Genomic DNA, 10,571 nt, shown 5'->3' with positions numbered 1-10,571 from the left:
TGAGTCCCCATTCAGATGCAGCAGGGAGCAATAAATACTCCTGCAAATGAGACATCAGGATCCTAGGATAGCAGAAGGCTAAAAACAATGCAAAACCCAAAATAAATTAAACATAGCTAATAGCTACCTCTGAAAAGGCTGCTGTGAGTGACTCGCTCAGCATCAGGTAGGAAATCCGCAGCAGGGGCAGGGATGCAGGCCAACACACAACTGTCTCAGCAATGAGTCACTCCTTTTTCTTCACACTTTTTGGGGAAAGAAAAAAAGAAAGATGATGCTGAGTCCAGGCAAAGAGCCTTCTTCATGACACAACCCAGAATCACCCAGAGCATAATCTAACCTGTGTGCTGCAGGTGTCCTGTGGAAAATAAGTCTGTGGCCACATAATTAAAGACTAAACCATAATTTGTATGCATGAGGACATTGAAGGGTGGTTCTACAGCCAGCCTGCGTGCTGCCATTTCTCAGTGATGAGAAATGTGTAATCTGATATAACAGATAGCAATAGTGGCTTGTTGCTCTCAGTGAGGAGCAGAGCTGGTGAGAGGTGGGAGACACTGTTGGGTGGTGTTTGAGGTAACAGCACTGGAGCAGTAAGACATGGGAATAAGACTTGGGAGAAGACTAGTGTTCGAGCTCTGGAGAAATGTGTGGTCCCAGAAACACAATCTGACATGGCTGTCCCCCCCACTCCCCTTGTCACCTGCAAGCTTTCCCACTGTTGGCTTCCCTTCTTCAGGCCTGTCAGGAAGCCCTTGGCTTTGGGCTCAGCCATTACCTCTCCGCGGACCCACCTCACCTGTCTCCTTGCTGGACCCCCAGCCCAGTCTCCTGCTCCCACAGTACCAGTATGGCTCAGCGTCATAACCTGGCCAGTCAGTCCCAGCGTTCCCACCACATATTGCTCCCTGTCACCAGTCCAAGCCTTCCTGGGCAGTGGGTCGGTGGCAGCCCCCCTCCATCCCCAGTCCCCATCTGCCACCAGGATCCCCCACTCCCCAAGCAAACAGTTTGGGTGCTGCCTGACTCCCTTCTGTTCCCCCTGCCTACCCTGTTGCTGATCCCCCTTCCTCCACTCTTCCCATTCTCACCTCCCTGCCCCAGCCAGCCCTGCTTTCAGCTCCCAATACCCCTGCTCAGCCAGCAAGTCACTCCAGCAGCTCCCAGGCAATAACCCCTCACCCAACCAGCCCCAGCATCTCCCTTCAGCTCTCTCACTCATCTCCCAGTCTCTTTTGCTTTGCCCCAGATTTTTGGTCCTTTCCCTTTGAGTTTCATCCCTTCCCAATCAAATCAGGGGCTTTCCTCCACTGGGCTTCCCAGAAGCCAAAAGAGAGGTGACCAGGTGTGCAGGGCAGAGAGAAGCACCGAGGGATTCAGCCTGGTGCCTGATGCAGAACAGCCCTAGAAGGGAAAACCCTCTCAGTTTCCTTTAGCCCTTCTCTGTGGGAAAGCCCATACATCATCACACCAGCCTCAGAAGCCAAGCGAGGGCTGGGCAGTTTAGCAGAGGCTGAAATCTTCGTAGCTGTGAAGCTGCGACAAGTCTTCCTCCTACCTTTGGCAAAGCCATGTAATTTATCCACGCTGGTGAGGGAGAGCAGCGGTGTTTCATGAAGTTGGCAAAACACAGTCTCTGTGACACAGTGTCCTGCTCAAGGCCAAGCACTTGCTTGAAAGCCCAAAGGATCTGCAGCTTTCATCCCCAGGGCCATATGTGTACCTCCTCCAGCCCAGAAAACCTAGCGGTTGGCCAACATTTTCAGAAAGAATGAAGTAAAAGTGCTCAATTCAAACTGAAGCAATCACTTTCCACAGAAAACTTCTGCTCCAGTGTTGAAACTTTGACAAAGTGAAAACAGGGTCTTAAAAGGGGAAGTGTTGGCAACCTTAATAATAGGAGCTGCTCCTGGCCACACCCATAATTAAGGGCCTTTATTGCTTTTCTTTCCATATACCTTGCCTTTTTTATCCTCATGGTATTTCCAGCTTCTCTCAGTTTGTAACTGACTCTTTGTTACACCCACGCTGGCTTGCTTTGGTAAAAAAAAAAAAAAAAAAAAAAAACTAATGGAAAACCAAAAAACAAACAAACAAACAGGAATATTCAGAGCTGCATATGGCCATGGCAGACTTAACAGAGGACTATAGAACAGGGCCAAGGTTCCTCGGGAGAAGCTTGGCTCAGGGCTGAAGCAGCAGGATCTTTACTTTAAGACGTGTAATTTCATCTTCCTCGCCCGCATGCCGAGAGCTCCCCAGGCACCAAGGCATCTGAGTGCCTGGGGATGGTCAAAGAACCTGGCCCAGCATCCTGGGCAAAATGAAGGGATGCAGGGGAGGTTCCACCTCTGCCTTGCCAAGTCTCATGGATTCCTCCTCACCTTGAAAGCAGTGTGTCTCCCTCTAAGAAACTCTGAGTCTCTTATTTTTTGGAGAAAAGGAGCTGAACTGGTCTCTCTCTCATAGCCTTTTGCTCCATGTCCTGTGGCAGAGCCATCAACTGAGGCAGCCCCATCCCATCTTCCTGCAGGGATGGGATCAGGCTGCTCTGCTCCCCTTTACCTTTTTGCATGGCACAAGGGCTGGCTTTTGGCAGCAGTGTGAACATCTCAGAGCCTCTAGTGAGAGGATGTGCAGCCCAAGGAGAAAAGGAGCAACCCTGGGGCTCAGCGACACAGCCCTCTCTCTGTCTCCCTGAAGAACAGCGGGAGCAAAGCAATAAAGAACTGAGAAGCCACATTTGCCCCTGCAGGAAGATTTGCACGTCAGACCAAATGAAGTATAGGACTGGTCAGATGGGAGACAATTCAGCTGTTAAATGACTTATGTTTGAGAGGCTGGCTGGAGGAGAAGCTAGATACAGAAGCACAGATCAGAAGAGGTCCCCCATGACTGGAGAAAGGCAAATCCTGCATTCTTCTTCAAAAAAACAGGCCAAAATGTTGATTCTGGGAACTACAGGCAGGTCACACTTGTTTGGGCCCTGGAGCGAGCCCTCTTGGAACACACACTTCTGGGCACGTGAAGAAGAAGGTGATTGGCAACTGTCAGTGTGGATTTAACAAGGGTAAATCCTACCTGAACAACCTGTTTACCGTCTTTGATAAAGTGACTGGATTTGTGGGTAAGGGGAGAACAGTGGAAGTTGATTATCTCTGATTCAGCCAGGTTTCCAACACCATCCCCTGTGATGGTCCTGTACCCAAGTAAGGGTGTTGTGGTCTTGATAGGTGGACAAGCAGATGGGTAAAAAACCTGGTTGGTTGGCCAGGCTCAGGGGTAGTGGTTAATGAGTTGTGCTCTGCCCAGAGGCTGGTTGCAAGTGGGGTGCCTGTCCTGGGACCTGTCATGTTTAACATGGTTCTCAGTGACCTGGAGGAGGTGATGGAGTGCACTCCTGCCAGCCTTGCAGATGACATCTGCTTGGAGAGGGAAGCAGCCAACATTCCAGAGGGCAGGGCTGCCTCAGAAGGACACAAGGAGGCTGGAAGGTTGGGCCTGCAGGAACATTCTGGATCCAGCAAAGGCAAATGCACTGCCATGCACCTGGGAAGGAAGGTGCCCTGGCCATGATATGGGCTGGGCGCCTGACAGATGGAGAACAGCTCTGTGGGAAAGCACCCAGGAGCCTTGGTAAAAGACAGATCCAAGCTCTTCACAGCGACGCATAGTAGGGAGATGAGAGACAACAAGTCTAAGTTGAAAAAAGGGAAGTCCAGCTTGGATACAAGGAAAATCTTTCTGTCCTGAAAGACAGTCAAGCATGGGGAAAAGTTGGCTGTACAGTCTCCATCCTTAGAGATGATGGACAAGATAAAGACAAAACCAGATAAAGCTCTGAATGATCTCATTTAACCTCTTTGCTGACCCTTCCTTGAGCAGGAAGCTGGACTAGAGCTGTCCTGAGGTCTCTTTCAACCTGAATTATCCTCTGACCCTATGATGCACAGTGCCCCATTTATGTATGGCCTGTGCTTGGCATATGCCAGGTACATGCCACACATGAGTGTCCGTGGCAGGGGTGAGCTGCAAGTCTGTGGCACGAGTACTGTGTGCAGGGTGCAGCTGCAGGAAGACAAAGTATCACACACATGTGATGGGCAATAAGTGAGAAGGAGCAGCTGGGACAGAGGCTCTGAACATGTGTGACAAGCACACTGGTTTTGCACTTCCTGGAGAGCTCACCGAGCATCACGCGTGTGCAAAGCGAGCTTGTGCTGTAAGCATGTGGTGGCAGCATGTGCCGGGGGAGCGAACATGGCCATAGTAGAGAAATGCATGTGCAGTGTGCAGATACTGCGTGCATCGAGGGGGGGAGCGCAGCGCTTGTGTGGGCTTGTTATTCACAGCGGCACAAACTGGCGGTAACTAAAAAGCCTCCCATGTATGAGCATCTCCCATGCGGATACCGGGGGTGGGGTAATGGGACGTAGTGCAGGCGGTTATGAAACCAGCTTGCCCAGTCAGGATAATTCACGTACTGCTGTGGGAGGGACAGGAGAGATAAACAACGCATGGGGAGAAGGGAGGGCAGGGACAATGGCTTAAAATGCAGCTTCCCGGCATGCCGTGGTGGATTAGTTTAGCATCTCAGCCCAGCTCCTCTTTAATTCTTATGCAAGGGGTTTCTCTGGAAGGGACAGCCTGTCCTCGCCAGCGGAGCACCAGGCACAGGGCACCAATTAACAAAAGGCCATCTCACCACCCATCCCACGCAGCCAAGGCAGCTGGGGACTCATTCCCTGCAAGGACAGAGGTTGTGGATTTTCACTTCTGCTTCGCATCGTGCTGTTTCTCACCAGAGACCTCAAAATATGCTCATCTGAGCCTGCCGTGGCTTCCTGTTCCCTTTTGGGTATGATTTGAGAGTGCTGGTTTGTATCTGTAAGGCCTCATGCAGGCCATTCTGGGGCAAGCACTGCACCCCAACAGCTCCCAGTTCTGGATGTCTGGACACCAAGGGTGTCTCGAGTTGGGAATATGCATAGTACTTGGTCCATCAGAGCTGTGATTTGGGGTCATAAGCAGTGGTACAAAAGTGATGGGTGTTGTGCACATACCTGGAGAGATCCAGTGTCCTGGCTGTGGCTTCACTGCAGCTGTGGATGTGCAATGGGCAGAGAGCTATTCTAGGAACACTAGTGGTTCATTTGTCACTTGAGACATCCCAGGCTGTGCAGAGAGGTGGCAGGTTAAACCCACAGTGGCCGGTTACCTTCCTCCTGGTGCCACTGACTGCTTCATGATCTTGGGCACGTCACTTAGCCTTGCTGTCAGTTGCTTCTGTTCCCCTTTGCTTTCTTGCTCACCAAGACTGGAATCCCTCTGGAACAGGAGCTGCCTCTTCTCTTGTGACTGCAGGAGCAAGCACAGTAGGGCCACGGAACAGCTGAAGGCTCTGGAGACTCCTGCATGGAATAAATGATCAAAAAATTACAGTAACTCAGAAATTCTTGTGTTTCTCACAAACTGCTCTTGCATTTTAACAGCTGACAATGCTCAGTGAGACCATCTGACCACTACAGGAGAGCTGTGTCCCAAACAGAGCAGCAGGGAGCGTGCAGCTTCATCTGGCCGGTACAACTCCACCAACACATCTTGTACCTCCTCTGCAGCAATTGCTGCTGGCTGCTCTTGTCCTGACTTTCCTCCTCCACAGACTTCATACTGCTCTGTCCCACCAACCCCTACCAGCTTGCTGAGCACTGTTGGCTGCTTGGGCACTCCAGTGCTCCCAATTACTTAACCCTGGCACTCCAGGTACAGCCAGTCACCCTGTGGCTGCAGCTCCCTGATCCAGAGCTGTTTCTCATCACAGCTCCCCCTGCTTCTCCCATAGCCTCATGCAGCGCTGGATGGGTCACCTAAGTTTCTCTATTCAAGGCAGCCTGGTTGTTAGTGAGCACAAAGTTGTGTCCTGGAGAGCAGCAGCCTGGAGCTAAATGGAGGCTCTGCTCTGCTTACATTTAGTCAGCTCCTTTTGTGTTGTACCAAGTGTTCTGCTATAGGTCTGCCTCGCCTGTCATATGCTCTCACCCACTCTCCAACGGATTCATTATTTTATCCCTGAGAGAAGCATGTGCAGGCTGCAGGTCATGTTATATAGATCTTCAAAGTCTTTTCTGGAGTTTCTGCAGCAACTTGTCCTCTGTTTGATACCGCAGGAGAGGTACACAGGCCTGTGTCAGGTCCCTGATAGACATGCAGAGTCTGTTGCTGGATGAGCAACTAAACCCCTGTCAAGAGCAATTTCAAGCTCCTTATTCTCTCAGTCACACGGCTGCTGTAACGAAGCTTTGTATCGTACAGGCATTCAGCTGACTCCTTCAGTGACTGTAGCGCTGGGACATCCAAACAACTCCATCAATGCATTAGAGCCAGGGCCCTGTATATTACTAGGTCCCGGGTTTCAAGACATGCTATTTCAAAGCTGGGGCCAGTACCAAAATAATCCTGCTAATTTCAGACGCCAAACAAACTTTTAAAGCTCAAATATCCAGTGTCTCACAGACTATTTCAGGATGGTGTTTATGTCCATCCTGAATTTCTTTTCAGGCATCAGAGTAGTGAAATCACATGGCTCCTCTTAGCAACATGCGTTTCCTCTTTCCATGCTGACCTGACTTTGACAGCCAGTCAGTCACTTGGGGTCTGTGTGCCCAGGCTGCCCAGGGACTGGAGGCAATGCCCCCACAAGGTGTTTCCCTCTGTAAAGGATGTCCTCAAAGGTAAGCAAATACACTGATGGCCCCACTGTCTGCTCTGTTGGTGTTGCTTTCCCCCTGAACTGAAAGAAGCCTAGGAGCTGAGGCTCGGTACAGTTTGCAAGCCAGGTTGTCATTATCTAATATCCCAAGGGGGCATGAAAAGTTTAGTTGCCAGAAGAGCTCTTGAGTCATTGCAAACCCTCTACCTGAGTGCCCTCATGCTGGTGTGGACGAGTTTGAGTGGGGCATTTCTCCACTTCCATGCAGTTTCACTGCCCATGGCCTGTGGCAGGGGAAAGAGAGCAGCACCCTGCTACAGGCCCCAAATTGCATGTGTCCTGTTGAGAGACTGAATAATAGGAAAAGGTGAGCAAATCTCCTACATTGAGCACATGCAACCAGGCAGGGCTGTAAGGCACTGACTGAAGGGCAGGCTGGCAGCAGGGCAGCAACCAGAAGGACCTGACTGCAAACCCAGATTGTCTCTGCCTAATTGGGTTGAACTAGGTGATCTCCAGAGGTCTCTTCCAATCCCAACCGTTCTGTAATTCCCAAGGCTGGACCGGCTTTGCAGGCTTCTCCCCAGGAAGAAATCAAATTAGTAGCAGATATCTGAACTGCTTTCAGAGTCAGTGGCCGCTCTGTAAAAGCCCTGGCCTGGCTGTCAGGTGGGCTGACCTTTATTGCAGGTTATGGGTGCAGTGTTGGGTGCCTGTCCTCTCAGAGCCTTCCTTGCCTCAGGATCAGACGTTTCCACCCTCAACACCCAGCTCTGACCCATGACACCGCTCGGGAAGCCAAGCCCCATCTCCAGTCCTGGGCCAGCCCGGGGAGCCGGGACCTGCGAGGATACCGGGACCTGCGGGGATGCCGGGACCTGCGGGGATGCCGGGACCTGCGGGGATGTCAGGACGCGTGGGAATGCCGAGACCTGCGAGAATGCCGGGACTTGCAGGGATACCGGGCCCTGGGGGGATGCCGGGACGTGGCGGGGCTGCCAGCCTTGCTTTCATCTCTAGATGGAGCTCCGAGGCCGGGCAATGTCCGGGCTCCCCGACTTGTGCGGTGCCGCTCAGTCTCCAAGCGCCGCGTCCTGCCGGCGGGAATGCACTGGGGCTGAGGAGGGCAGGACCCCCACCTTGCTGGTCGTGGCAGGAGGAGAAGCCTGTGTAACCCTTCCAAGAACCTGCTATCGTCTCAGCTCCTGCTGGTGTGGCATCCCCCAGCTGTGGGATACCACACTGTACGGACAGCCTGGCTCCTCTTCCTCCCCATCCCTCCACTGTCCCCTGTTACCTGCCCCAGCGGGGCTGCCCTAGCTGTCCCTACACTGCCCCATGTTTTCAGCATCCCAGCAGATTGCCTTTCCCTCTCTCCCCTCCTGCACAGCTGGCAATAGTGCACCTTTCAGCATCCCAGCAGATTGCCTTTCCCTCTCTCCCCTCCTGCACAGCTGGCAATAGTGCACCCTGGCTCTGCAGATTTAGCACAGGGCCAGTGCCTGCGGGTTTTTCCAATAGTGGTGCTGCTCCATTAGGGCCCAGCTCTGTTCTTACCACAGGCAATGGCAAAAGTCCCATTGACTTCACAAGGGCAAGAGCAAGGCTTTAATGGCCTGGGAAGGTAAGGCTTTTTTTTCTGTTAGAATTTTTTTTTTCTGGCGTGACATTTAAAACCATGACCACTTCATATTGCCCGTCCAAAGGCTGGGAGACACCTCAGGCTCTCCTTAAAGGCAAAGAAGGGCTGCTAAAGCTCAAACAGAAGAGGCATTTTGCCCTGCAGATCTCACAAGCTTGCACCCAGCTGCTTGGGCAGCGCCGTGCGTCACTCTGCTCCTGGGCAGAACCTGGACAAAATGGAGCTGAGTTGAAAAGGAATGCATTAGTTCAGTGGCACAGACGTTTTCAACACCATTTCCTGGTCGCGGAAGTCCAAACCCATTTTCTCCCCATTTGAAATTGTTGTTGTGTTCCTTGAAAATATTTTTAGTTGCAGTGTGTATCAAAATGTTTTGCTGAGCAAGACTTGAGTGAGTTGAAAGGTGCCAACGACAGTTTCTTTTCAAAAGGGCTGTCCAAAAGTGCCACCAAAAATAAAACTTGAAATAAGTTTCTGAAGTGTCATTTAAAACAACAACAACATTCATCTGGAAGCTGGGAAGAGTGACAGCAGCATCGTTAGTTGTCATGGGGTGGAGGATCTGAATGGGTGCCTGGATCTTATTCATAGGGAAAAATTCCTTCCTCTGCCCATTATCTTTCTGGTGTTTGAATAGATTTCAATAACGAGCCAAAGAAATTGGTCAGAAGCAAGACTGGGAAAAAATATAGGTTGTGGGCAGATAAACAAAAAAGCAGTGTCTTCTTCCTGAAAACCAGGTTGCCAGCCCCTTGGGATTAGGGACAGGTCTCGGGGAAACAGTCCCTCCGTCAGATCCTGGGGCAAGGAGAGAGCCTGGGGACATTGTGTCCTGGTGTGCAATAGAGATGTCCTCTCTGGAGAGCACAGGACAAGAAAGCACCACCTACATGGAAGGTGATGCTCCACATATCATATGCAAAAGCCAGACTATCATGTATGTTTACAGTTGTGAATCACTTGGGGAGCTGATTTGCAGACTCCTTAAAAATGTCCAGTGAACAGCTTTCCAAGGTGGATTCTCCTGGTGGCCTTTCATGGGCTGCATGAAGGAGTCTCCAGCACACAGCCAGAGAGTTGTTTGTTGAGATGGATGCTGCTGTTTCATGGCATTTGTGTCTACGTTGTTGGGTCTTTATGGCATGCAGTTCTGGTGCAGGATGGGTTATACCCGCATGTGTGGCATATGCACGTAGGTATGTGCAGTGTGTACTTAGGCATGACGAGCACTCTGATTTGAGTGTGCAGATACAGAAGCACCTGTGCAGAAGGATGTATGTACCACTGTGTACCAGCAAAGCCTGTGTGCAGATGTGCAGCTTGCAGAGGCAGGAGAGCACTTTCTACTGGGATGAGTGACTGCACTGTGCCATCGGATGGGCTACGTTCTCCCAAGGAATGTGTCATTTTGGCAACATAAGCACAGCTGCAAAAGTTGTGCCTGACACGAGGAGGTTTACCCATCACCTCAGTTCTCCTGCACTCTGTCTGCTTTCCTCCTTCACTCTGCTGCATCCCCTCTACCCGCTTCTATCCCTTGGGTCCTCGTCAGCCCTCTCCCCTCTCTAAGGATGTGACAGCATTGCCAGCTTTCTCTCTATTTTTCTGTGAATAGCAGGCATTTAGCTGGGTTTTCCTCAACGCCTCCATGTCTTCTCCACTGTGATGCCAAACATGACATGAAAAGGTCCAGCAGGTTCAAACATATGTAAGGAGCTGGGATCCCAGTGTGGCTGCATGATATTTTTTCCCTTAGCATTATTGCAACCTTTACCCATCTTTCCCCCAAGAGCCCTGCCGTGTGAAGCAGGGACGTCAGTGCTGACCTGTGTCCCATTTCAACCACCCCAGCTGTGCAGTGCCCATGACCCTGATGCACTTCAGTTGCTCCATCCATGCCCCTCACTCTTTGAAGATGAGCATCCAAAGAGCGAATAGGCTGTGGGCACTTCATCCCCATCAAGTGCTGCCATCTGCCTCCAAAGGATGCTGCACCTTGGCAAAGGGGGTGCCCAGCCGTGTGGGTTCCCCCTCTCATGAGGTCCACCACCCCAGTCTGTGTCCTGGATGCCCGTGTCCTCGCACAGAGTCCTTCTCTCTCGGTCCATTAGTTTGTTTCCACTGCCATGGACAGTGGCAGGCATCCGGCTCTGAAAGCTATATTAAAAGCCAGGTCAATACCAGCCCCTGCTTATTCCCTCTGGGGAAAATAAATAAATA

This window comes from Patagioenas fasciata, chromosome 1 (genome assembly GCF_037038585.1).
Source record: "Patagioenas fasciata isolate bPatFas1 chromosome 1, bPatFas1.hap1, whole genome shotgun sequence".
In the NCBI taxonomy this organism is placed as follows: domain Eukaryota; kingdom Metazoa; phylum Chordata; class Aves; order Columbiformes; family Columbidae; genus Patagioenas; species Patagioenas fasciata.
This window is presented reverse-complemented; position numbering follows the sequence as displayed.